We start from the raw sequence: 26,424 nt of genomic DNA, 5'->3' as shown, positions 1-26,424 counted from the left end.
CTCTACACATGGACATCACCAGATGGTCAACACTGAAATCAGATTGATTATATTCTTTGCAGCCAAAGATGGAGAAGCTCTATACAGACAGCAAAAACAAGACCAAGAGCTGACCGTGGCTCAGATCATGAACTCCTTTATGCCAAATTCATACTTAAATTGAAGACAGTAGGGAAAACCACTACACCATTCAAGTATGACCTAAATAAAATTCCTTATGATTATACAGTAGAAATGAGAAATAGATTTAAGGGACTAGATCTCATAGATAGAGTGCCTGATGAACTATGGGCTGAGATTCATGACATTGTACAGGAAACAGGGATCAAGACCATCCCCATGGAAAAGAAATGCAAAAAAGCAAAATGGCTGTCTGAGGAGGCCTTACAAACATCTGTGAATAGAAGAGAAGCGAAAAGCAAAGGAGGAAAGGAAAAATAAGAATCTGAATGCAGAGTTCCAAAGAATAGCAGGGAAAGATAAGAAAGACTTCCTCAGCGATCAATGCAAAGAAATAGAGGAAAACAACAGAATGAGAAAGACTGGAGATCTCTTCAAGAAAATTAGAGACAGCACAGGAACATTTCATGCAAAGATGGGCTCGATAAAGGACAGAAATGGTATGGACCTAACAGAAGTGGAAGATATAAAGAAGAGGTGGCAAGAATACACAGAAGAACTGTACAAAAAAGATCTTCACGACCCAGATAATCACGATGGTGTGATCATTCACCTAGAGCCAGACATCCTGGAATGTGAAGTCAAGTGGGCCTTAGGAAGCGTCACTACAACCAAAGCTAGTGGAGGTGATGGAATTCCAGTTGAGCTATTTCAAATCCTGGAAGATGATGCTGTGAAAGTGCTGCACTCAATATGCCAGCAAATTTGGAAAACTCAGCAGTGGCCACAGGACTGGAAAAGGTCAGTTTTCATTCCAATCCCAAAGAAAGGCAGTGCCAAAGAATGCTCAAACTACCACACAATTGCACTCATCTCACACGCTAGTAAAGTAATGCTCAAAATTCTCCAAGCCAGGCTTCAGCAATACGTGAACCGTGAACTCCCAGATGTTCAAGCTGGTTTTAGACAAGGCAGAGGAACCAGAGATCAAATTGCCAACATCCGCTGGATCATAGAAAAAGCAAGAGAGTTCCAGAAAAACATCTATTTCTGTTTGATTGACTATGCCAAAGCCTTTGACTGTGTGGATCTCAATAAACTGTGGAAAATTCTTCAAGAGATGGGAATACCAGAGCACCTGACCTGTCTCTTGAGAAACCTATATGCAGGTCAGGAAGCAACAGTTAGAACTGGACATGGAACAACAGACTGGTTCCAAATAGAAAAAGGAGTTTGTCAAGGCTATATATTGTCACCCTGCTTATTTAACTTCTATGCAGAGTACATCATGAGAAACGCTGGGCTGGAGGAAGCACAAGCTGGAATCAAGATTGCTGGGAGAAATATCAATAACCTCAGATATGCAGATGACACCACCGTTAGGGCAGAAAGTGAAGAGGGACTAAAAGCCTCTTGATGAAAGTGAAAGAAGAGAGTGAGAAAGTTGGCCTAAAGCTCAACATTCAGAAAACGAAGATCATGGCATCTGGTCCCATCACTTCATTGGAAATAGATGGGGAAACAGTGGAAACAGTGTCAGACTTTATTTGAGGGAGCTCTAAAATGACTGTAGGTGGTGATTGCAGCCATGAAATTAAAAAACGCTTACTCCTTGGAAGGAAGGTTATGACCAACCTACATAGCATGTTAAAAAGCAGAGACATTACTTTGTCAACAAAGGTCCATCTAGTCAAGGCTATGGTTTTTCCCGTGGTCATGTATGGATGTGAGAGTTGGACTGTGAAGAAAGCTGAGCGCTGAAGAATTGATGCTTTTGAACTGTGGTGTTGGAGAAGACTTGAGAGTCCCTTGGACTGCAAGGAGATCCAACCGGTCCATTCTAAAGGAGATCAGTCCTGGGATTTCTTTGGAAGGACTGATGCTAAAGCTGAAACTCCAATACTTTGGCCACTTCATGGTAAGAGTTGACTCACTGGAAAAGACTCTGATGCTGGGAGGGATTGGGGGCAGGAGGAGAAGGGGACAACTGAGGATGAGATGGCTGGATGGCATCACGGACTCGATGGACATGAGTCTGAGTGAACTCTGGGAGATGGTGATGGACAGGGAGGCCTGGCGTGCTGCGATTCATGGGGTCTCAAAGAGTCGGATGGGACTGAGCGACTGAACTGAGCTGAACTAGACTGTCACATCAGTCTGATCAATAGATTCCTGTTTGATTTAAGAAGACTGAAGCCAGCACTCTGAACGCTTTTGGTCATGCACATATTATTGTTATCTCTTTAAAAACTGCCTTGACTGCCTTTTGTATGCCACCAATCTCAGGCGGTTTTGCTTCCGTTTTCGTCAGCATTGTGCTCACCAAATAGTGTTAAGGGAACTAGACCCATCTTTCTCATCTACCAAACAAGAGCTCTGCAAGGGCAGGGACCAGATCTCCAGCAGCATTAATCCTGGGTCAGCCTCTGAAGGAATCTCAGAATCGAGGTTTCGCCTCTGTCACAGTCTGCTGCCTTAATGGGCAGGTCACCCTTTTCTTGGACAAAGAGGCTGGGTCACATAATTTTAAAGGACATTTTTGATATTTTTAGTAAGATGCATTTTACCTCAGCATGATCCTCGCTCTTTAAAAAAAAAAAACAAAACCTATCTGTATAGAGGATGAGCGTTGGTCCATGTGATTGGGACACAGTCCATTACAGGTGTGAACAGCTGATTTGAAAGGCCAAATGAATGAGCATACTGTAGAAAGAACAGCTGATTCGGTCTTACAGAGTCAAGAAAATCTTCCATATGGGCTTTGAACTATTTTCTTTGGACATTATTCCATCTTAAGAAAACAGTGTGAAAGAGTTCCTGAGAAGGGCTGAAGCAAGTAGCCAGGCCAGGCCTGGCAATTCTCTAGCCACAGTCATTCATGGACTCCTCAGGGCCCTCCCGTCAACGCCTATATATTAGCAGACACTAATTTTTTTTTATTAAACTATAAATGATTTGCAATATCATGTTAGTATCAGGTGCTGGCCCAGTGACTTGGTTGTACATTTATATGTACGTATATATTCCTTTTCAGATTCCTTTCCTTCATAGGTGATTATAAAATATTGAGTATAGTTCTCTGTGCTATACTCAGTATTGGTTATCTATTTTATCCTTAGTACTGAACACATGTTAATCCCAACCTAACTTAACCCTGTGCACAATTGCACTCATCTCAGATTCTAGCAAAGTAATATTCAGACTTCTCCAAGTTAGGCTTCAACAGTATGTGAACCAAGAACTTCCAGATGTTCAAGCTGGATTGAGAAAAGGCAGAGGAGCCAGAAATCAAATTGCCAGCATCCATTGGATCATAGAAAAAGCAAGAGAGTTCCAGAAAAACAGCTACTTCTGTTTCATTGACTATATGAAAACCTTTGACTGTGTGTATCGCAACAAACTGTAGAAAATTCTTAAAGAAATGGGAATACCAGACCACCTTACCTGCCTTCTGAGAAATCTGTATGCAAGTCAAGAAGCAACAGTTAGAACCAGATATGGAACAATGGACTGCTTCTAAATTGAGAAAGGAATATGTCAAGGCTGTATATTGTCACTCTGGTTATTTAACTTCTATGCAGAGTACATCATGAGAAACCCTGGGCTGGAAGAAGCACAAGCTGGAATCAAGATTGCCAGGAGAAGTGTCAGTAACCTTAGATATGCAGATGACACCACCCTTATGGCAGAAAACGAAGAACTGAAGAGCCTCTTGATGAGAGTGAAAAAGTTGGCTTAAAACTCAGCATTCAAAAAACGAAGATCATGGCATCCAGTCCTATCACTTCATGGCAAATAGATGGGGAAACAATGAAAATAGTGAGTGCCTTTATATTTTTGAGCTCCAAAATCACTGCAGATGGTGACTGCAGCTTGGAAGAAAAGCTGTGACAAACCTAGACAGCATATTAAAAAGCAGAGCCATTAATTTGCTGACAAAGGTCCGTCTACTCAAAGCTATGGTTTTTCCAGTAGTCATGTATGGATCTGAGAGTTGGTCTGTAAAGAAAGCTGAGCACTGAAGAATTGATGCTTTTGAACTGTGGTGTTGGAGAAGGCTCTTGAGAGTCCCTTGGACTGCAAGGAGATCCAACCAGTCCATCGTAAAGGAGACCAGTCCTGAATATTCATTGGAAGGACAGATGGCTGAAGTGAAAACTCTAATACTTTGGCCACCTGATGCGAAGAGCTGACCCACTTGAAAAGACCCTGATGCTGGGAAAGATTGAAGGCAGGAGAAGTGGGTGACAGAGGATGAGATGGTTGGATGGCATCACTGACTCGATGGACATGAGTTTGAGCAACCTCCAGGAGTTGGTGATGGACAGGAGGCCTGGTGTGCTGCAGTCCATTGGGTCACAAAGGGTTGGACACTACTGAGTGACTGAGCTGAACTGAACAGCTCCTCTTCCCTTTCCCCTTTGGTAACCATAGATTTGTTTTCTTTCGCTGTGAGTCTCTGCTTTGGAAGTGAGTTCATGTGTATAAGTTTTAGGCACCACATATCAGCAGTGCCGCGTCTGTCTCTCCGTGTCTGACCCCACACAGTGTGGTCATCTGTAGGTCCATCCAGTGCTGCGAGGGGCATGTCTCCGTCTTTTCATGGCTGAGTGCTGTTCTGTAGTATATGTGTTCCACATCTTTATCCATTCACCTTTGAACACGTTTAAGTTGTTTCCATGTCTTGACTCTTATACAGAGTACTGCTGTGGACATTGGAGTACTTTTTCTTTTCAGATTACAGCTTTCTCCGAATGTATGCCCAGAAGTGGGATTGCTGAATCACACGGCAGCTCCATTTTTAGTTTTTTAAGGAACCTTCCTGCTGTTTTCTATAGTGGCTATACCAATTTACATTCCCACCAACAGTGTGGGAGAGTTCCTTTTTCTCCATACTCTCTCCAGAGTTTATTATGTGTAGACTTTTTGATGATGGGTATTCTGACTGGTGTGAGGTGATACCTCCTTGTAGTTTTGATACCCATTTCTCTGACATTTAGCAGTGTTGAGCGTCTTTTCGTGTGCCTCTTGGCTCCCTGGATGCCTTCTTTGGAGAAATACCTCTTTAGCTCTGCCCGTTTGCTGATCGAGTTGTTTAGTCTTTTGATGCTGAGCTCTGTGAGCTCTCTGCATATTTTGGAGATTAATTCCTTACGGGTTGCGTTGTTTGCAAGTATTTTCTCTCATTCTGTAGGTTGTCATTTATTTGTTTGTGGTTCCCTTTGCTGTGCAAAAGCTTTCAAGTTTAATTAGGTTCCGTTTGCTTATTTCTGTTCCTCTTTCCATTACTCTAGGAGGTGGATCCAAAAACATATTGCTGTAGTTTACATCAAAGAGTGTTCTGTCTGTGTTCTCCTCTAGGAGTTTTATAGTATCCAGTCTTATATTTAGGTCTTTAATCCGTGTTGAGTTTATTTTTGTGCATTGAGGCTTCCTAATTTCACTTATTTTTACAGGGAGTCTAGTTTTCCAGGCACCGCTTATTGAAGAGACTGTCTTTCTCTGTGTCTGTTCTTGCCTCCTTTGCCATGGATTAACTGGCCTAGGTGTATGGGTTTGTCTCTAGACCTTCTGTCCTGTTCCGCTGGCACGTCTTTGTCTCTGTGCCAGCGCCATGGTGGTGTGCTTATTGCAGCTTTGTAGTATGGTCGGAATTTAAGGAACCTGATTCCTCCAGCTCCGTTTTCTTTCTCGAGATTGCTTCGGGTGTTTGAGGGTTTTTGTTTCCATAACAAATTTTAAAATTTTGAGTTATAGTTCTGTGACGAATGCCATTGGTAATTTGGTTGGGATTGCTTTGAATCTATAGATTGCATTGGGTAGTACGGTCATTTGGAAAAGATTGATTCTTACAATCCAAGCATTGGTGTCTCTTTCCATCTGTTTCTGTCATGTTTGACTTCTTTCATCAGTGTCTTACAGTCTTCTGCCTCCTGAAGGAGGTTTATTCCTTAGTATTTTATTCTTTTTGATGTGATGGTAAGTGGGATTGTTTCCGTAACCTCTGGTTTTGATCATTCCTTGTTAGTGTATAGAAATGCAACATAATTCTGTGTCCTGCAGCTTAACCAGATTCATTGATGAGCTCGTAGTTTTCTGGTAGTGTCTTTAGGATTTTCTCTGCACAATATCATATCATCTGCAAACAGTGACAGTCTTACTTCTTCTTTTCCCATTTGGATTCCTTTTTTTTCTCTTATTGCTGTCGCTAGCAGCAATAAGAGAACCTGCAGCTTCCAAAATTAGGCTGAATAAAAGTGGCAAAACTGGACACCCTCGCCTGGCTCCTGATCTTAGAGGAAGTGCTTTCAACCACGCACCGTTGAGTGTGATGCTGGCCGTGAGTTTGTCATACATGACTTTCATTATGTTGATGTAGGTTCCCACTATGCACACTTCTTGGAGACTTTTTTTATCATTAATGTTGAAATTTTATCAATAACTTTTTCTGTATCTGTTAAGATCACCATATGGTTCTTATTCTTCAGTTTGTAAATGCTGTTATCATGCTAATTGATTTGTAGATATTGAAAAATCCTTGCGTTTCTGGGGTAAATCCCACCTAATCATGGTATATCATCCTTTTAATGTATTCTTAATTGAATTGCTAGTATTCTGTTGAGAATTTTTACATCTGTGTTCATCAGTTGAATTGGTCTGTAGTTTTCTTTTTTTATGGAATCTTCAGGCACTAATTTTTTAAAATACATCACATGTGAAGGATATCCTATTTGGTAGTAGTTTATTAGGCATTAATTTATATAATGTTTCAACTTCTGTGCTGTTATTTAACATAAGTAAATGTCTGTGTTTAAGTAAAAAGTTGATGTGAAAAGTACTTTTTCCCAGTGATTTTTGCAGGATTTATTAGCTAAAGTAGTGGCTTGTCGTAACATTGGCTCAAAATAAGCAACATGTTTGTTTATATCTTCAAAGTCACTCTTGAAAAGTTCAGATTTTTTTTTATTGTGGATGGCCAAAGAGAGCTGTGAAACTGTGGTGAAGAGTGCTCTGAATGTTTTAGCAAAGAGTTTCTTTACTGAGACCAATTATCATGGTGATTTATTTTTTCTCAAATAAGTAAAGAAGAGACTAAAATCCATGGTAAATTCTGTTCTCATTAACAATACACGAAACAAAATCTATAAACCAGTTCTCTGCTTTATAGTTGCTGTTTTACAAGTAAAGGCAAAATCTTGGCTTTTACAGAGACATATTTATTTTATAAATAAATATTTATAAACCTCCTTAATAGCTTTCAAAGCTGTTAATCCTATGCGTGTCAGCTTAGAAAGTCAGTGAGGCCGTGAATGTACAGTCTGAAAGTGTTACAGCACATCGCAGGGAGGCGTCTGTGCCCTGCCCCACGGGCGAGGGGCAGTGGCCGCCCTGCCTCACCGCTCACCTGCCCTCCCACAGTCAGAGAAAGCACGGGACGTTGTGCAGCCTTAGGTCAGATTCTAGGTGGACCGGCAAGACTGTAACTAGCCTATAATCTCTAGAGGTCGTTTCCAGTTCTAAGTGCAGAGAACCTAGCTAATCACTTATTTTTCTTCTTGTATATTAAGTGCCTTGTTTAGAAGGAAAAGGTGCTACTTTGAGTTCTTTGTCATCCTAATGTTACAGTTGGAAGAAATTGAAAGTTATAAATCACAAATTATAACAAAGGACACAGTAGAAATTCAGACTGACACTAGAAAAAGAGCATAATTCTTTTTAATCTAAATAGTTGTGACCACAGTAAATATGCCATTTACTCCTTAAGTATATTAACAGTAAATACCTTATTGGGCTTCCCCTAATGCCCCAGTGGTAAAAAATCCTCCTGCAACGCAGGAGGCGTGGGTTTGATCCCTGGGCCACGAAAATCTCCTGAAGGAGGAAATGGAGGCCTACTCCAGTAGTCTTGCCTGAAATTTCTCATGGGCAGAGGAGCCTGGCGGGCTGTAGTCCAAAGGGTCACAAAGAGTTGGACACAAGTGAGCACACAGATATCTTATAGCTGATTTAAAGCGTTAAATGTATTGATTTTAAAGAAGTCAATACACTCAAGTAGTTAACTGCATAATCATATTTACTGTTCTATTTAAATAATTTGAACACAAATCCAAAACAAAACCGCAAAATATTGTATCATGGGGAGCTTTTCAGTTTATTTTTCCCAGTTTAAGCCCTTCCGTGGCTCCATCCTGGGAAATGAGTTGGTTTCTGTGCTGCAGGTTGGTCTGAGCTGCTCACATGACCTGGAGCGGCACCCCCGCCCACCCATGCCAGAACCCCCTCCCGGGCCCCAGCGGAGGCCCGGGGGCTGTGGGGGGGCCCGACCGCATTTGCCCTGTGAACGAGGCTCTCACGTGTCCTGTGTGGCTGTTCCTCAGTGTCTTCCTGTGATTTGGAATGCTCCTTAATTTCCTTGGGCGTTTTTCCACGTTTTGAAGAGGAGCCTCTGGTTCATTTCTCCCCGTTGTTTCCTTCTCCAAAATGCTACTTACATAAATTCAGCCAGAACTGCCCAGCTCCCACTGTGTACCAGTGATATCCAAAGTTCCAGAATTCCCCAGACATCTTGGTTGAAACCCGTAAGGAAGGTGAACAGGCGGTGTGGCCAGTGAAAGGTATAAAACCCACTTGCCTGTTTCCCCCCGTCCTGTGAGTCCTCACTGAGACGCATGTCCCCTCGGCGAGCCCTGGGCCCGTCACCCGCAGACCGCCCGTGCCCCCTCCTCACGGCCCCCGCACCCCGATCACGGCAGTCACCACCTTCTGTCGCAGTCGATAATCCACTTATCTGTCGTGTCCTCTGTAAAGATTTTTCTGTCTTCCTCTGACAGTACATCACCTCCATGAAGGCAGTACTTTTAGTCCGCTTTATATTCTTACCAAAATACTGACGATAATAAAGGAAGGGAAGAAGGGTGACCGAGGAGAAACTACGGTCTCCATCACAGCGACATTTTGCAGGCGCTGACTGCCTCCTGCAGGTCAGGAAGCAACAGTTAGAACTGGACATGGAACAACAGACTGGTTCCAAATAGGAAAAGGAGGACGTCAAGGCTGTATATTGTCACCCTACTTATTTAACTTCTGTGCAGAGTACATCATGAGAAACGTTGGACTGGAAGAAACACAAGCTGGAATCAAGATTGCCGGGAGAAATATCAATAACCTCAGATAGGCAGATAATAACCACCATTATGGCAGAAAGTGGAAGAGGAACTATAAAAAGCCTCTTGATGAAAGTGAAAGAGGAGAGTGAAAAAGTTGGCGTAAAGCTCAACATTCAGAAAACGAAGATCATGGCATCTGGTCCCATCACTTCATGGTGGTTAGATGGGGAAACAGTGGAAACAGTGTCAGACTTTATTTTGGGGGGCTCCAAAATCACTGCAGATGGTGACTGCAGCCATGAAATTAAAAGACGCTTACTCCTTGGAAGAAAAGTTATGACCAACCTAGATAGTATATTCAAAAGCAGAGACATTACTTTGCCGGCTAAGGTCCGTCTAGTCAAGGCTATGGTTTTTCCAGTAGTCATGTATGGATGTGAGAGTTGGACTGTGAAGAAAGCTGAGTGCTGAAGAATTGGTGCTTTTGAACTGTGGTGTTGGAGAAGACTCTTGAGAGTCCCTTGGACTGCAAGGAGATCAGCCCTGGGATTTCTTTGGAGGGAATGATGCTAAAGCTGAAGCTCCAGTACTTTGGACACCTCATGCGAAGAGTTGACTCATTGGAAAAGACTCTGATGCTGGGAGGGATTGGGGGCAAGAGGAGAAGGGGATGACCAAGGATGAGATGGTTGGATGGCATCTCGGACTCGATGGATGTGAGTCTGAGTGAACTCCAGGAGATGGTGATGAACAGGGAGGCCTGGCGTGCTGCGATTCATGGGGTCGCAAAGAGTCGGACAGGACTGAGCAACTGAACTGAACTGAACTGACTGCCTCCTGTGCCCGGTACTGGGGATGCAGTGAGTCGGGGAGACAGGGCACAGAGGCCACAGGTAATGGTGGATCTTCACAGGCATACCAGACAGGCACCACCAGGAGCCTGGTGCACAGGCAGACCCCTCACAACCGCAATGTGAACAGTCTGCCGTAGGGTCCGGAAGTGTCTGTAACTGTTCTGAAATCGCCCGGTCTCAGATGATACTTGAAGAAATAAACATGAGATTGAGAGAAAAGCTGCTGCCCAACCTGAAAGCCAAACACGGGCTGAGAACCAGTGCTTTCAGAAATGAGTGCTCGTGCGTGCAGCGCCTACACAGGAGCATCGGAGGAGCCCAGGAAGCGAGAAGCAGAGCTTCTGTGTATTCGCATCTTTCTGCAAAAGAAATAGAAACCGAGCTTTGCATTAGCAATGTGGCCTCCAGGCAGCCCTGGTGTCACTGGTCTCCCATCACCTGTCGGGCCTCCTGAGGGGGAGGCCCTCCCCACAAGGGCACGGAGTGACCCCTGCCTGCCCTTTGCTGCTCCTTGTGCCCAGCTACGGGGTCATGCAGATGATAGGTTCTTAATGCCATGTTTATTCCAGTGTTAAAAAGATGTCAGGGCCATGAACATCTATTGTGGGTTTGCCGCATATCTTCTGCTAATAACAGTTGCCCAACATAACTTCTGTTTGAAAAACATACTTCAAAATTGCTTACCTCTAATGTGATGACAGGTAACTGTCAGTATTAAGGTACCATGCAAATATTTTTGAATAAACAATTTGTCTCTTCAAGGTAATGATGACATTTTAATAATGAGTGAAAATAAAGAGCTTTTTCAAAGAAGCTCGTGCTGTTGGATGGACAGTTTAAAACTGTATATTTGGAAGTTTCATCTGTTTGTGATGTTCTAGCCAAAAACAACTTAAACATATCACTTATTTACATCTCTCCAACTACACTAAAAGGTATGGAAACAGGATTTTCTAACTTGCTTTTGAATCTTGTAAATGAAGAGGTAAAGTCAGGTTTGAACCTGTTTTTTTTTTAAATAGAGAAATGTGACATCTTCCAAGTAGATTTTAAGCCGATCTGAGTGGGGCTCCCCTGGTGGCTCAGTGGCAAGGAATCCGCCTGCCAGTATAGGAGACCGGTTTCGGTCCTTGACCCGGGAGGGTCCCACGTGCCCTGGAACTACTGAGCTTGTGCGCCGCAGGCACCGATCCTGCGCCCTGGAACCAGGAGCTGCGCTGTTCAGGCTGCGCACAGTGAGAGAAGCCACTCCAGTGAGGAGCCTGCGCGCCAGCAACGGGACAGCAGCTCCACGCGCCTCAAGCCCGCGCAGTAGCGGAGACCAGCACAGCTGGAAGTGAGATTAAAGAAAAAGGAGGCTGGGTGACGACTACTGCTAGGTGTCGACTTGACTGGGATGCGGAGATAGCTGGTCAGACACCCCTTCTGTGTCTGTGAGGCTGTTCCTGGAAGTGCTGAGCCTGATCACTAGACCAGGTCAAGAAGATTCTCCCCCACAGTGCACACAGGCGCGTTCAGGCCCTTGGGGGCTCCAGGAGAAGAAAACGCCGAGGAAGGGCGTCCTTGAGCCAGGACGCCCTTCTCCTGCCCGCACGCCCGAGCACCTGGTTCGTGGCCCTCAGGCATCTGACCCACCATCACTCCCTCTCCAACCTCCCCTGTGACCCTCTCCCTGCTTACTTGTCCCCCTTCTTAGACCTTGGAGCGTGGACTGCATCACACCATTGGTGTTCCTGGTTCTGAAGTTTCCCAGTGGTCTGTTTCAGCATATTTCACCTTCATAATCACATGAGCCAATAATAAAATCTTCTCTTCTATATCTGTGTGTATCCAGTTGGTTCTTTTTCTCTGGAGTACCCTAACTAATACAAGCTGATTAATATTAAAGAAGACAGAAGTTCTAGTAGCCAAATTTTAACAAAACCGCTGGCATCATTGATGAGTACCAAAATAAACACCATACTTTAGCAAGGGCACCAATAATGGCCTTCCTTCATTCAGACCCATGTCTCTTTGTGAGGTAGCTTTCTCTGGAGTGTCAAAAACCGTTGCAAAGCATTTAACCAAGTCAAGAAGCGTAGTCCATCACATTCCTACCATTGCAAATAGATTTTTAGGAAGAGCAAACAATAAATACACTATTATAAAACTAATTTAAATATAGTGTATTTTATCTCATTTAAAAACTTGTGCATATATTTTCTAATGTACATAGTAGATTACTGCAAGTGGTATATGCATAGGATTTGTAAATAAATAGTGTTACATGTCAAGCCCCCTGATTTTAGGTAGCAAAAGCATAATCAAAGTTGAGAGACCCCTGCTCTAGACAAGTGTCTCCAGAAAGCAGATCCAGTCAATCCTGATGCCTGGCCAACTGAGAGAGCAGGACTGGTCTGAGCACACAGGTCTGGGCTCCCCCGTGCGTCCTTGAGTGGGGCCGCTTGGCAGGACGCAGGCCTACCCCTTGTCCTGTGAATGAAGGCGCCCTCCTGCATCCCTCTAGTTAACCGGATGCTTTGCTGAATTCTGGACTGTTGAATGCCACTGACAAGCGGACCTGCTCCAGCCTGGTACTCTTGCTTTTTCTCGTAACTTGGATTCGTCATGCACTTTTTCTAGATGATAGCTGCTGATGAAAAAGGAATTCCATTCAGTTATAGGAATGCTGTGTATCGTGTAATTTCTTTAGAGGTTGTTGGGACTTGGGATCATGTAATTACACCTGCTCCTGAGACCGGGTGAGGGTGGGAGGGTGGGATGAAATGTCCAGGTCACTCACAGGCCTCGCCCGCCTCGCGGGTTTCTGGGACCGACTCTCACCATTCCCACGCTCCCCGTTTCCTTTTCTTCCTGAGGGGAACTTGTTTCCTTGAATCTTCGTCTGTTCATGGTCTAAATACTGAGTTGGAAAATTGGTCTGTTGTTAATTGGTTTGCCAAATCCAGCCTCTAGGTTCAGAAAGTATTAAACCCAGTGAGATGGATGGGGAAAGTATATAAAAATAATAATAATTACTGTTCTATAGTGAGGTTGACCTTTGTTTTCTTTCATCAACCATACATCAGCAGCGGCTGCTGCCTAAGTGGGGGACAATAACGTAGGGATGAAAGTAAAGCCGTCAGGAGCGCGGACTCATGGGCAAGACACCGAGGGCAGGGGGCGGTGCACACACAGACGTTGATGAGTGAGAACCAAGGAGCAGAAGGAAGAAGTCACTGGGGACAGCTTTCCTTCTTGATGCTGCTTTTTGAGAGTGCCATGCGCACCTGCCTCTGTGGTCATGCTGCTTCATTGTTGGAGCGTGTTAAAGTGCAGCGTGTTACAGTTACCGTGACAAACGAACCCGTGTTCCCATGCTTTAACACAGTAGGTTTGTAGCTTTCACACAAGTGACGGTCCACTTTAGGTCAAGGGTGAGGCTATCTCAGGGTCACCCAGTTCTTGGGGCGTCTGCCAGCTCTGCTGCTTTCAGCTTTGACCTTCCAGGGATGTCCAGCACACTGACCTCCCGACAGACGAGAGGACTAGTTGGTCACTGAACTCAGCGCTTGCCTGCTCAGCACGGCCGGACTGCCGGCAGCAGGCTGTGGTGAGCACACAGCACTCCCTGCAGGGCCCCGAGCAAGGAGGACGGGCAGCCCACGCCCAGATCCCCGCGATGCTTCAGACCACGTGGTGGCTTTCAGGGCGAGGCTCTAAGGACAGGGTGAGGCTGGGCGGCAGGGTGTGGGATCATCTTCTGCACAGTTCTCAGACTGACTGGCCTTAAGGCGAGGTTTCAAGCAGCACCAGCCTTCTGGCTTCAGCCAGCCTAGAGTCTGTGTGCTTATGGTCAGTTTTCCCCTGGAGGAGCTCTGCTTCCTGTGAAAGCAACTTAGGCGTGTGTGCCAGGCGTGCGTTTGCGTCTTTCAGGGAGCTGTAGGCCCCCGGACTCTGCTGCTGTTGCCAGTTCCCCACCCTAAGAGCTGCTCTTTATGTCTTCACGTTCCACCATTTACTCTTTGCGTCAGCCTCTTGAGACTCAAGGCAGGCCTGGGAGACTGAAGACCTGTTGCTTCCAAGGCCAGGGACACGGATCCCTTGAGCATAGAACACCACTGTATATGGTTTCAGTTCCACCTCTTCTTTGCTGCTTCTCAGTCCTGAGAGCAGGTTTAGGGAAAGAAAGGGAGCACAGCTTTGTGTAGAGAGGCTAATTGAAAAATCGGCAGAGGAGCTCAGTTTCAGGGGATGTAATCTCAAGAGCTTTTTCCCAGACGTTGGTGATCTTAGCTCTTATGAGAGCCCCTCAGGTTTCTCCTCTGCAGTGCTTCTTTAAAGCAAAACGAGGAGAGATGAACCGATGCTGTTGCGCGGAACGGTAAGCCCTGCATCTGACCGTCGTCGAGTCATAGGTGGCGTTGGTAGTGATTTGATTCTTTCTGGCCTTTTTGGGGGGCTTCCCAGGTGGTACTAGTGGTAAAGAACCTGCCTGCCAGTGCACATTAGATGTAAGAGACGCAGGTTCCCTATCCCTGGGTCAGGAAGATCCCCTGGAGGAGGGCATGGCAACCCACTCCAGTACTCCTACCTGGAGAATCGCATGGACAGAGGAGCCTGGCGGGCTGCACTCCAGGGGGCCACAAAGAGTTGGACACGACTGAAGCAATTCAGCACCATGCACGGCCTTTTCTTGAAGCTCCTCTTGTGGTAGGAGTGCTGGCTCACCACTCGCCTTTCTCACTGCAACGGCTGAAATGGAGAGTGCTGCAGATTATTGCACGTAAACGCTGGGTGATGCCTGCTTGGTTTGAGCTGTCTTTATGGGAACAGCACCAAAGTAAGAAAATTTGCAGAAAGCAGAAAAATGTCAGGAATGCTTAGAGTTGTTTTTCATGAACTCAGGAAAGAGGTAAACCCTTTACCCTTATTTTTCTAGCCAGTATCTGAAGAAATCCTGTCAGATTTTCTCATAAAGCTTCTAACTTAATGTATCTGTTTTACATTCCACTAAAGAGGACCCACTGACAAGAGTGTCAGCTATTGACTTGAGATCCAGCTACTTGATTTACTTAATTGGTAACCTCTTATTTAAGTTCTCTTGAACATCCTTCCATTTGAGTTCGAGAGACTAAGTGGCTGATACATAGGGAACGATATTTGAAATAGCGCCGAACAGAAACCAGACTTTCAGAGTATATTTAGGACTTAAATTAAGCATTCAAAAGCAGCTGACTTCCGATCAAACACGGGAGAAGTGATTTCATTATCACAGAGGTAAACAGTTTGATGCCCTAAAGAGTTTCACTGTAGGGTTTAATATTTGTGTGTGCATATTTAAAATTACAGTCATTTTACACCAACCACTCTTTTTTTTAATAGGAAAACAATAGAACATAGATAATATATCTGTATTTTTCATTTCTTCCTTCCTTTTTTAAAAAATAAGATATATGTTTGAGCTTCTTGAAAACAGAAGCACTCCAAGGAGCGCTGAGGAAAGCATTGGCAGAGGCTCGGTGAATGGGCCCAGAGCTCTGGGCAGTGAGCCGCTAGCTGTGTTTCCAAGATATCCACCTACTGACTGAGTTTGTGGGAAATATATAGATGAGCGAGTTTGTGAGAATACTTGGGTGTAAGAAGGTTGGATAATGAGTTGCTTTTGAGCGGGCTGTGGATCTCCAGGAAGAGACTGCAGAAGGCAGCTGGGAACCTGTCGAGGACTCTGGCCCAAGATAGATTTCGGTATCTTGGAAGACAGGTATGAACTGTAGCTGAGGGAATGCGAGTGACTCAGGAGCGGCGTGTTGGGGGTCAGAGGAGAGCTGGAAGGGGATCACCGGGTGCAAGGGTCAGGTCAGAGGAAGCCAGGCGGGGGAGACTCGGAGCTCGGACAGGCTGGGGAAGCAGGTCCGGGCAGGGCTTTCAGAGCGCTCTTTAACTGCTGTGCATTGGTCTCCAACGTCCTCACGCGCACCGCGGTAGGTTTCTGCCTCCGTCTAGGCTGCGGCGTGCTCGCTGCCGAGACTTCGGGCTCTGGCGCCCGGCCCCACGGTTGGCCGCTCCTCACTCCTCCGCCCTGACCCTCTCCTCTGGCGCCCGCTGCCCTGCTCTCTGCACCCCTGTTTGCTTTTGTCTGTTCATTTATCTTGGGGTTTTGTTGCGCTCCAGGGATAAGAGAGATCATATAAAACTGCTCTTTTCCCTTGTAACTTATTTCACTGTGAACAATGCCCTCAGGGGCCTTCTCTGTTGTCCCAAGATTTCTCCTTTTTTTTCATGGCTGAGTAGTGTCCCGTTGTAGATGTATACCAGTTGAGAAGATAGAATTATTAGGCAATATAATTACCTACGTGTCGATAATCCCAGGGACTGGAAATGGTTAGTGACAGATGTTACAGAGAGATCAACTGAAATAAAAATGAACAACCTTGAAAGCTGAAAGTTGCTGAGATGTTTAGGATGAGTATCCAAGGGGAAATAAACGAATCCTTTCAGACTGAAATAGCGACATTAAGAAAAACAAAACAGAAGCAAAAAGATTGTAAATGATTGCAAAGCTTAAAAAGGATAGTGTGGAATCTAAGGGTGAAAACAGTCAGGAACTTGTGTTGCTGATAACAAAGGTTAAATTGTTTTCAAATGCATGGATAATGTGTCATTTCTCAACCTGACCCTTAATAAAGTGATATGCCCAATTTTTCATTTCTAATTTTGAGATGTGAAAAATTGTGAAATATTATTTGAAAATATAAATTGATTATTTAAAAGAAACATAGATAACACTTAAAGCATGGTTACCTCTTTACACCTGGAACTATGATTCAGTTCAGTTCAGTCGCTCAGTCGTGTCCGACTCTTTGCAACCCCGTGGACTGCAGCATGTCAGGCCTCCCTGAGGTCAACTCCCGAAGTTCACCCAAACCCATGTCCATCGAGTTGGCGATGCCATCCAATCATCTCATCCTCTGTTGTCCCCTTCTCCCACCCTCAATCTTTGCTCGCATCAGGGCCTTTTCAAATGAGTCAGCTCTTTGCATCAGGTGGCCAAAGTATTGGAGTTTCAGCTTCAATATCAGTCCTTCCAGTGAACACCCAGGACTGATCTTTAGGATGAACTGGTTGGATCTCCTTGCAGTCCAAGGGACTCTCAAGAGTCTTCTCCAACACCACAGTTCAAAAGCATCAATTCTTCGGTGCTCAGCTTTCTCTATAGTCCAACTCTCACATCCATACATGACTACTGGAAAAACCATAGCCTTGACTAGACAGACCTTTGTTGGCAAAGTAATATCTCTGCTTTTGAATATGCTATCTAGGTTGGTCATAACTTTCCTTCCAAGGAGTTGCTGCTGCTGCCAAGTTGCTTCAGCCGTGTCCAACTCTGTGCGACCCCAGAGACGGCAGCCCACCAGGCTCCCCCGCCCCTGGGATTCTCCAGGCAAGAACACTGGAGTGGGTTGCCATTTCCTTCTCCAATGCATCAAAGTGAAAAGTGAAAGGGAAGTCGCTTAGTCATGTCCAACTCAGCGACCCCATGGACTGCAGCCTACCAAGGCTCCTCCGTCCATGGGATTTTCCAGGCAAGAGTACTGGAGTGGGGTGCCATCGCCTTTCTCAGTGTCTTTTAATTTCATGGCTGCAATCACCATCTACAGTGATTTTGGAACCCAGAAAAATAAAGTCAGCCACTGTTGCCACTGTTTCCCCATCTATTTGCCATGAAGTGATGGGACCAGACGCCGTGATCTTAGTTTTCTGAATGTTGAGCTTTAAGCCAACTTTTTCACTTTCTTCTTTCACATTCATCAAGAGGCTCTTTAGTTCCTCTTCACTTTCTGCCAGAAGGGTGGTGTCATCTGCACATCTGAGGTTATTGATATTTCTCCTGACAATCTTGATTCCAGCTTGTGCTTTATCCAGTCCAGCATTTCTCATGATGTACTCTGCATATAAGTTAAATAAGCAGGGTGGCAATATACAGCCTTGATGTATTCCTTTCACAATTTGGAACCAGTTTGTTTATAATGTTTATACGTCTGTTATAAGGTTGGGTATGCTCAGTTGCTCAGTCTTGCCTGTTTGTGACCCCATGGATTGTAGCCTGCCAGGCTCTGCCCGGCCATCTTTATCTTTATTCCAGCTTGTGCTTCATCCAGCCCAGCATTTCTCATGATTATTTATCCCAAAAAGAAAACTAAGGGTTAATTAACAGTGTTCTTCATCCTTCGATGAACTCTTATGTGAATGACAGCAGCCATGAATATATGTAGACAGAAGAGGTTTGAAGATGGAAATAGATTTAGTTCCTGACTGTAGCCTTACTGTCTTCATGACTTTGGCCAAAATGCAAACCACTCTGACCGGTCTCTTTCCCTGTAAACTGGTGCTGAGCCTGTTGTGAAGGCTCTGTGGATGTGACACAGTGCCTGTGGCGCGCACGGATGGTCTGGCGTCAGTAAGAACTGACTGATGGTCTGTGTGCTTCCTCAAGAGGAAGAAGCAAGGCTGAACAGGCAGAACTCTATTTGAGGGTCTATCTAAGCTGTGGGTTTTCTCCCCCTAAATTTAGTGTTTAATTGATGCTTTATAAATGAGCAAGCTTCTTCCTGAGCCTCTTAGTTTCCAGTTTCCATTTACATAGTGAGCTTCCTAAATGCTTCAATGCGTGCTGATTTTTCCTTTTCTGTGACTCCCTGGCTGTCCGGCGGTTAGGAGCTGGTGCTTCACTGCCAGGGCCTGAGGTTCGATGGCTGGTCGAGGAACTGAGGCCCTGTAAGCTGTGTGGTGTGGCTACGAATAGATAAATAACCTTTAAAAGATAAAATTACCGGTTGCTTTTTATGTAGGTGTACAGATAGATAACATGAGTTTGCGCAAACTCCGGGAGATGGTCAGGGACAGGGAAGCCTGCTGTCTGCAGCCCATGGGGCCGCAGAGTCGGACACGACTTTGTGAGTGAACAACGGTGACAGACCCGCAAGCTGTGAAGGTTCTGGGCGTCGCTGATCATTAAACAGCGCCGTGCAGAAAAGGAGGCCCCAGGTTAGAGCTGACGAGAACTCGAAGAATGACAGCTGGTTCCTCCCCGCTGCGCTGCTTCTCTCTGTGACCCTCCCCACAGCACATTCAGGTCGCCAAGCCCTCCCCCTCCTGTTTGCTGTTCCACCTGTTTGCTGGGAAGTCCTCGCTGATGAAGCAAAATCCCCGTTACGCACTTCCCTAGCACCCTGTGCCTCCTCTTCTAAGCACTCGGCACGGACACGGTCTTACACTGACGTGTGTGATTATTTCCTCATTCCATCCTCTTGCCCCTTCAGGGTGGACTCCAGACTGCTGTGTTCCCATCGCCCTCCCAGTACCCAGCGTAGCCCCTGACACAGGAAGTATCTGCACAGGGGGATCTGTGCATTGGGGGGGGGGGGGGGCTGGCTGGGTCGAGCCAGAAGAGCGTTTGCCTTTCCACACTGTCTTCACCCCAGCTGCGTGGTCTTCCTTCTCCTGGGACTGCCGTTGCTGCCCTTTTCCTGCGGGCCCTTCACAACCTTCCTTCTCATCCAGCTAAAGTCACACTTCTTGGTTATAAAGTGGCATCCAGATTCTCAGCTTCCTAATGAAACTCCTCTGAAGATTCAGGCCAACAATATCAGAATCACAGAAACCAAACAAAGCAGACAACCTCCTGCCTGCAAGGAGGTGGACTCAGTGAGCGACTGTCACTCCCAGCTGACATGAGACATATTTTAGGGCTGGGTCATGGAGGTCATGGAGATCATGGAGGTCATGGTGGTCCTTGATGTCTGCTGAGAAACTGAGACTTTGGCAATTGAGACTTGATTCAGAACTAAGGGAGGGAAGTGAAAAAAAAACAAAAAACCTCAGACCTGTGTTTTTCGAAGGTGATTGAGGTGGTGGTATGCGTATCAGCGGGCACAAGATTAGAGACTTGATATAGTCAAGGCGGAAATCGAGACAGTTCTGAGTCACAGTGAGGGTCCTGGGCATGGAGCTGTGGGGTCTTGCCGCAGGAGTCCTGGGAGGCAGAATGATATAGCTCGCTCAGCCCAGATGTTTTATGTCCTGGGTCTCGGGTTCTGATAGGGTGAAAGTTGCTCAGTCATGTCCCGACTCTTTGTGACCCCATGGACTATACAGTCCATGGAATTCTCCAGGCCAGAATACTGGAGTGGGTAACCTTTCCCTTCTGCAGGGGATCTTCCCAACCCAGGGATGGAACCCAGGTCTCCCACATTGTGGGCAGATTTTTTACCAGCTGAGCCACCAGGGAAACCCAAGAATAGTGGAGTAGGGAGCCTATCCCGTCTCCAGCGGATCTTCCTGACCCAGGAATCGAACCGGGATCTCCTGCATTGCAGGTGGATTCTTTACCAACTGAGCTATCAGGAATGCCTGGGGTTTTAATAAGTGGTTTGAAATATTAATGCCAGAAATTGAGGCTTAGGAGTTCTGTGGAGAGATGAGTATTAAAAGATTTGGACAAGATAATTGAAATTGAGAGTATATTTCAGAGATCACAAAATCACAAAGAGTTACTGACTGATCTGTAAGATTCCCTTTTGGGCATGTGCCTGTGTGTGTGTGTGCGCGTGTGTGTGTGTGCGTGCGTGCGTGTGCGTGTGTGTGTGTGTGTGTGTGTGTGTGTGTGTGTGGTGAAATCTTGCAGTTGGTGCCATTTAAAGCTTCTGGATGACCTTCAAAGGTCAGCCTTACGGCATCTCACCTTCCAGATCTTCAAAGGCCTCTGTGAAAAGAGCAAGTCCTGCACGAGGTCATGAAGGTGAAAGTGACGCCGCTCAGTCATGTCCGACTCTTCGCGACCCCAGGGACTGCAGCCCACCAGGCTCCCCCGTCCCTGGGATTCTCCAGGCAAGAGCACTGGAGTGGGTGGCCATTTCCTTCTCCAGTGCATGAGAGTGAAAAGTGAAGTGATTCCACCCAGTCATGTCCGATTCTTCGCGACCCCAGGGACTGCAGCCCACCAGGCTCCCCCGTCCCTGGGATTCTCCAGGCAAGAGCACTGGAGTGGGTGGCCATTTCCTTCTCCAGGGGATCTTCCCTACCCAGGGATTGAACCTGGGTCTCCAGCATTCCAGGCAGATGCTTTAGCCTCTGAGCCACCAGGGAAGCATGAGGTCATAGAGGTAGGCTAAACAAAGTCAGCATAATGCTGTCTGACAGACTTTTGCTAAGAGTAGCAAGTTCAGCCAGAATCAGGAGCTGTCCTTCATGCCTGTTTAATCTACCACTTAGGTGATGTAATGATTTTAGAGTACAAAATCTAAGCTGAGAAGGATATAAAATATTTTTTATCTTGTTTATATAAAGTATAACTAAAGAATTAAGCTTTATTTTTAGTTTAGTGCAGAGTAGTATAAATAAGACGGAGAAGGCGATGGCACCCCACTCCAGTACTCTTGCCTGGAAAATCCCATGGACGGAGGAGCCTGGTGGGCTGCAGTCCATGGGGTCGTGAAGAGTCGGACACGACTGAGCGACTTCACTTTCACTTTTCACTTTGATGCATTGGAGAAGGAAATGGCAACCCACTCCAGTGTTCTTGCCTGGAGAGTCCCAGGGACAAAGGAGCCTGGGGGGCTGCCATCTATGGGATCACACAGAGTTGGGCATGACTCAGGCGACTTAGCAGCAGCAGCAGTAGCAGTATAAATAAGAAATCAGAATTGATCCCTACCAGTAAACTCATGGTGGAGATAACTCCCATTGATGGTCAGATGGGAGTGGAGTAATATGATGCATGATATGAAAATGACAGCAATGTAAAAAAAATACAAAGGACATATTCACATACTAGTAAGGTAATGCTCAAAATCCTTCAAATCAGGCTTCAACAGTATGTGAACCAAGAACTTCCAGATGTTCAAGCTGAATTTAGAAAAGGCAGAGGAACGAGCCTACATCCATTGGATCACAGGAAAAAGCAAGAGAATCCTGCAAAAATTTCTGCGTCATTGACTGTGCTGAAGGCTTTTACTGTGTGGGTCACTACAAACTGTGGAAAATTCCTAAAAAAATGGGAATGTTAGCCCTGCCTCCTGAGAAATCTGTATGCAGATCAAGAAGCAAAAGTTAGAACCAGACATTGAACAACAGACTGGTTCCAAATTGGGAAAGGAATACAACACGGCTGTATATTGTCACCCTATTTATTTATCATCTATGCAGAGTACATTATGCAAAATGCCAGACTGGATGAAGCACAAGCTGGAATCAAGATTGCTGGGAGAAATATCAATAACCTCAGATAGGCAGATGACACCACCCTAATGGCAGAAAGTGAAGAGGAATTAAAGAGCCTCATGATTAAAGTGAAAGAGGAGAGTGAAAAAGTTGGCTTAAAACTCAACATTCAGAAAACTAAGATCATGGTATCTGGTCCCATCACTTCATGGCAAATAGATGGGGAAACAATGGAAACAGTGAGAGGCTTTATTTTCTTGGGCTCCAAAATCACTGCAGACGGTGACTGCAGCCATGAAATTAAAAGACGCTTGCTCCTTGGAAGAAAAGCTATGACAAACCTAGACAGCCTATTCAAAAGCAGAGACATTACTTTGCTGATGAAGTTTCACATAGTTAAAGTTGTGGGTTTTTTTAATATAAGTTTAGTTATTTTAATTGGAGGCTAATTACTTTACGATATTGTATTGGTATTGCCCTACCTCCAGTAGTCATGTACTGCTGTGAGAGTTGGGCTTCCCAGGTGGTGCAAGTGGCAAAGACCCTACCTGCCAGTGCAGGAGACAAGAGTCACAGGTTCCATCCCTGGGCTAGGAAGATCCCCTGGAGGAGGGCATGGCAACCTACTCCAGTATTCTTGCCTGGAGAATCCCGTTGGGAGAGGAGCCTGGTGGGCGATAGTCCATAGGGTTGCTGAGAGTTGGACACGACTGAAGCGACTTAGCAGAGATGTCAGAGCTGGATCATAAAGAAAACAGTGCACCAAAGAACCGGTGCCCTGTGTGGCTGGAGAAGAGTCGCTTGGGCGTCAGGGAGTCAGACCAGCCAGACCCAGAGGAAATCGACCTGAATACTCACTGGAAGGACTGATGCTGAAATGCGCCAGAGAGTCGATGCCCTGTGTGGCTGGAGAAGAGAGTCCCTTGGGCGTCAGGGAGTCAAACCAGTCAGTCCCAGAGGAAATCAACCTGAATCCTCATTGGAAGGAATAATGCTGAAATGCGCTGGAGAATCTGTGCCTTGTGTGGCTGGAGAATAGAGTCGCTTGGGCGTCAGGGAGTCAGACCAGTCAGTCCCAGAGGAAATCGACCTGAATACTCATTGGGAGGCCTGATGCGGAAATGCACCGGAGAATCGGTGCCCTGTGTGGCTGGAGAAGAGAGTCCCTTGGGCTTCAGGGAGTCAAACCAGTCAGTCCCAGAGGAAATCAACCTGAATATTCATTGGAAGGACTGATGCTGAAGTTCCAGTACTTTGGCCACCTGATGTGAAGAGCCAACTCATTGGAAAAGACCCTGATGCTTGAAAAGATAGAAGGCAGGAGGAGAAGAGGATGACAAGGTTGAATGGCATCACCGACTCAATGGACATGTGTTCCAGCAATTCCAGGACACTGTGAAGGACAGGGAAGCCTGCGAGTGAGCAACTGAACAGCAACAACAAAAACAAAAGTCTCTGGGAGGGAGAGGGATAAACTTGGAGTTTGAGATTAACAGATAGACACTATTATAGGTAAAATAGATACACAACAAAGATAGCGAGCTATATTCACTATCTTATAATAACCTATAATGGGAAAGAACCTGAAAAAGGATATGTGTGTGTGTGTGCACATACCTGTGCGTAACTGAGTCACTTGGCTGTCCCCCCGAAACTGACAGAAGGTAGTAAATCAGCTGTGTGTCTTAGTTGCTTAGTTGTGCCCTACTCTTTGCGACTCCCAGACTGTAACCGGCAGCCTTCTGTGTCCATGGAATTCTCCAGGCAAGAATACTGGAGTAGATTGCCATTCCCTTCTGCAGGGGATCTTCCCGACCTAGGAGTCAAACCTGAGTCTCCTGCTTTGCAGGTAGATTCTTTACTGTCTCCTGCTTTGCAGGTAGATTCTTTACTGGCTGAGCAAGCAGGGCAGCCCATAAACCAACTGTGTCCTCAATTCAGAAGAAGAGAAACATCTACCTAGTCCCCCTTCGTAGGCATCCATCCGTCTCTCCTCCCAGGAAAAAATGTGTCTGTGTGTGTGTTCATTTACTAGTGCATATCATATTTTTTGTTTTTAACAGGTTGATTAAGATTTCGTTTACATACAATAAAAATGCACTCATTTAAAGCATATAGGTCAATGATTTTTACTATATTGACAGAGTTCTGTAGCCTTAGAACACGTTCATAATTCCTAAAAGAACCCTTGTACTCCTTATCAGTCACACCCTAGTTTTCTCCCTCTGCTTACAACTCTTTCCACCCCACCCTAGGCAACCACTCATCTGATTCCCGTCCCCATGGACTTGCCTATTCTAGATATTTTGTGTGATACAGTATTTGGCAGGGGTGGGGGAAGCTGGTGGCCGGCTTCCTTAATTTAGCATAGTTTTTGACATCTATCCATGTTGTAGCATGTAGCGATACTTCGTTTTTTATTGCCAGTTAATATTCCATTATGGATACACCACATTTTGTTTATCCATTAGTCACTCGGTAGGCATTTGGATTGTTTCCACTCTGTTCAGTTCAGTTCAGTTCAGTTCAGTCGCTCAGTCGTGTCCGACTCTTTGCGACCCCATGAATCGCAGCATGCCAGGCCTCCCTGTTCATCATCATCTCCCGGAGTTCACTCAGACTCGCGTCCATCGAGTCCGTGATGCCATCCAGCCGTCTTATCCTTGGTCATCCCCTTCTCCTCTTGCCCCCAATCCCTCCCAGCATCAGAGTCTTTTCCAATGAGTCAACTCTTCGCATGAGGTGGCCAAAGTACTGGAGTTTCAGCTTTAGCATCATTCCTTCCAAAGAAATCCCAGGGTTGATCGCCTTCAGAATGGACTGGATGGATCTCCTTGCAGTCCAAGGGACTCTTAAGAGTCTTCTCCAACACCACAGTTCAAAAGCATCAATTCTTTGGCGCTCAGCTTTCTTCACAGTCCAGCTCTCACATCCATACGTGACCACAGGAAAAACCATATCCATGCATGGATAGGCTGAAGCGAACAGCCTACTCACTGGAAAAGACCCTGATGTTGGGAAAGATGGAAGGCAGAAGGAGAAGAGGGAGACAGAAGATGAGATGGTTGGGTGGCATCACCAACTCAGTGGACGTGAACTTGGGAAAACTCCGGGAGATGGCGAGGGACAGGGAAGCCTGTGCTGCAGTCCATGGGGTCAGACAGCCAGACGCGACTCGGCGACTGCACAGCATCGGTATCACTTGAGCGTCTGCTCCGAGGGCCTTTGCTTTTAATGCTGGGCTGCATCAAATGTACTGATGAAAGAGGGACTACTTTTATGACATTTTCCACTCTTTAGAGAAATTAACACCTGATGTCAGTGTTCTTATAGTGACAATGAAATCTAGAATAAAACAATCCAGAAGACAAGAAGAGTCCATCTATAGGGCCTTTCCTTGGTGTTTCTGGGTTTAATTTGACATACTTTCTCAAATGGAGATTGGCCTCACTCAGGAAAATAAAACTCTAATCTGTAAGCTATGTTTGGTTTCTGAGTTCTTTACTTGGACATTTCAAAATTCAAAATGAAGTATATATGCTTCATTGTTATCCTAGAAAGTATCACCAAAAAAAGAGTGTAAGTGAATGACCGTAGTAAGAGTGTATTTATATAATGAGATTTTTAATTGCAAGATGTTTTTTCATTGAAGTGACTCCCAAAATTGCATGAGAAGTGTGCTGTGTAAGGCTTTCTTTTGCCAGGCCTCCGGGTGCAGGAGCTCAGCTTTTGTTTCCTGGGCAGTGAAGATAGCAGGGCAGGAAAGGGAAGGAAGGTGGGGTCAGATGTCTCACATCAGGGTTCTCAGTCCTATGGGGTCACATAGACTTACTCTTGAGGATTCAGAACTCCTAAAGCCATGTGTAAATTGCTTCGTTTTGATGGTAATTTGTTTAAACTTATTTTAGCACTTCTAAAAATAAAAACTTGCGAGGGTAATTTTTATATCTGAGATTTTAGTTCCTTAAAGTCTCTTTCCCAAATTGGAATATTTAGGGATATTTTTTTGAGATGTCTTCTTTCCGTTCTCTTATTTATATGATTGAAAGTTGGGAACCTTCACTCTCTGGAAAAGATAAATGGGGTTCCATGTGTCTGAACCAGTGAAGTCAGGCTCCTGCCCTGCTCTGCTCACAGTCAGG

At 45.5% G+C, this 26,424-nt stretch overlaps 1 protein-coding gene and 1 non-coding gene across 29 annotated transcripts in view; one reads left to right on the top strand and one right to left on the bottom strand.

The window, feature by feature from the left end:
* Nucleotides 1-26,424, top strand: part of TBC1D5 (TBC1 domain family member 5) — a 593,124-nt gene that overhangs the window by 459,090 nt on the left and 107,610 nt on the right. The window lies entirely within an intron of this gene.
* On the bottom strand, nt 21,137-21,208 carry TRNAS-GGA (transfer RNA serine (anticodon GGA)). The gene has a single exon. It is a non-coding gene; the product is annotated as a tRNA-Ser (tRNA).

The sequence above is a fragment of the Ovis aries genome, chromosome 1, assembly GCF_016772045.2.
Source record: "Ovis aries strain OAR_USU_Benz2616 breed Rambouillet chromosome 1, ARS-UI_Ramb_v3.0, whole genome shotgun sequence".
Classification (NCBI taxonomy): Eukaryota; Metazoa; Chordata; class Mammalia; order Artiodactyla; family Bovidae; genus Ovis; species Ovis aries.
This window is presented reverse-complemented; position numbering and strand designations above follow the sequence as displayed.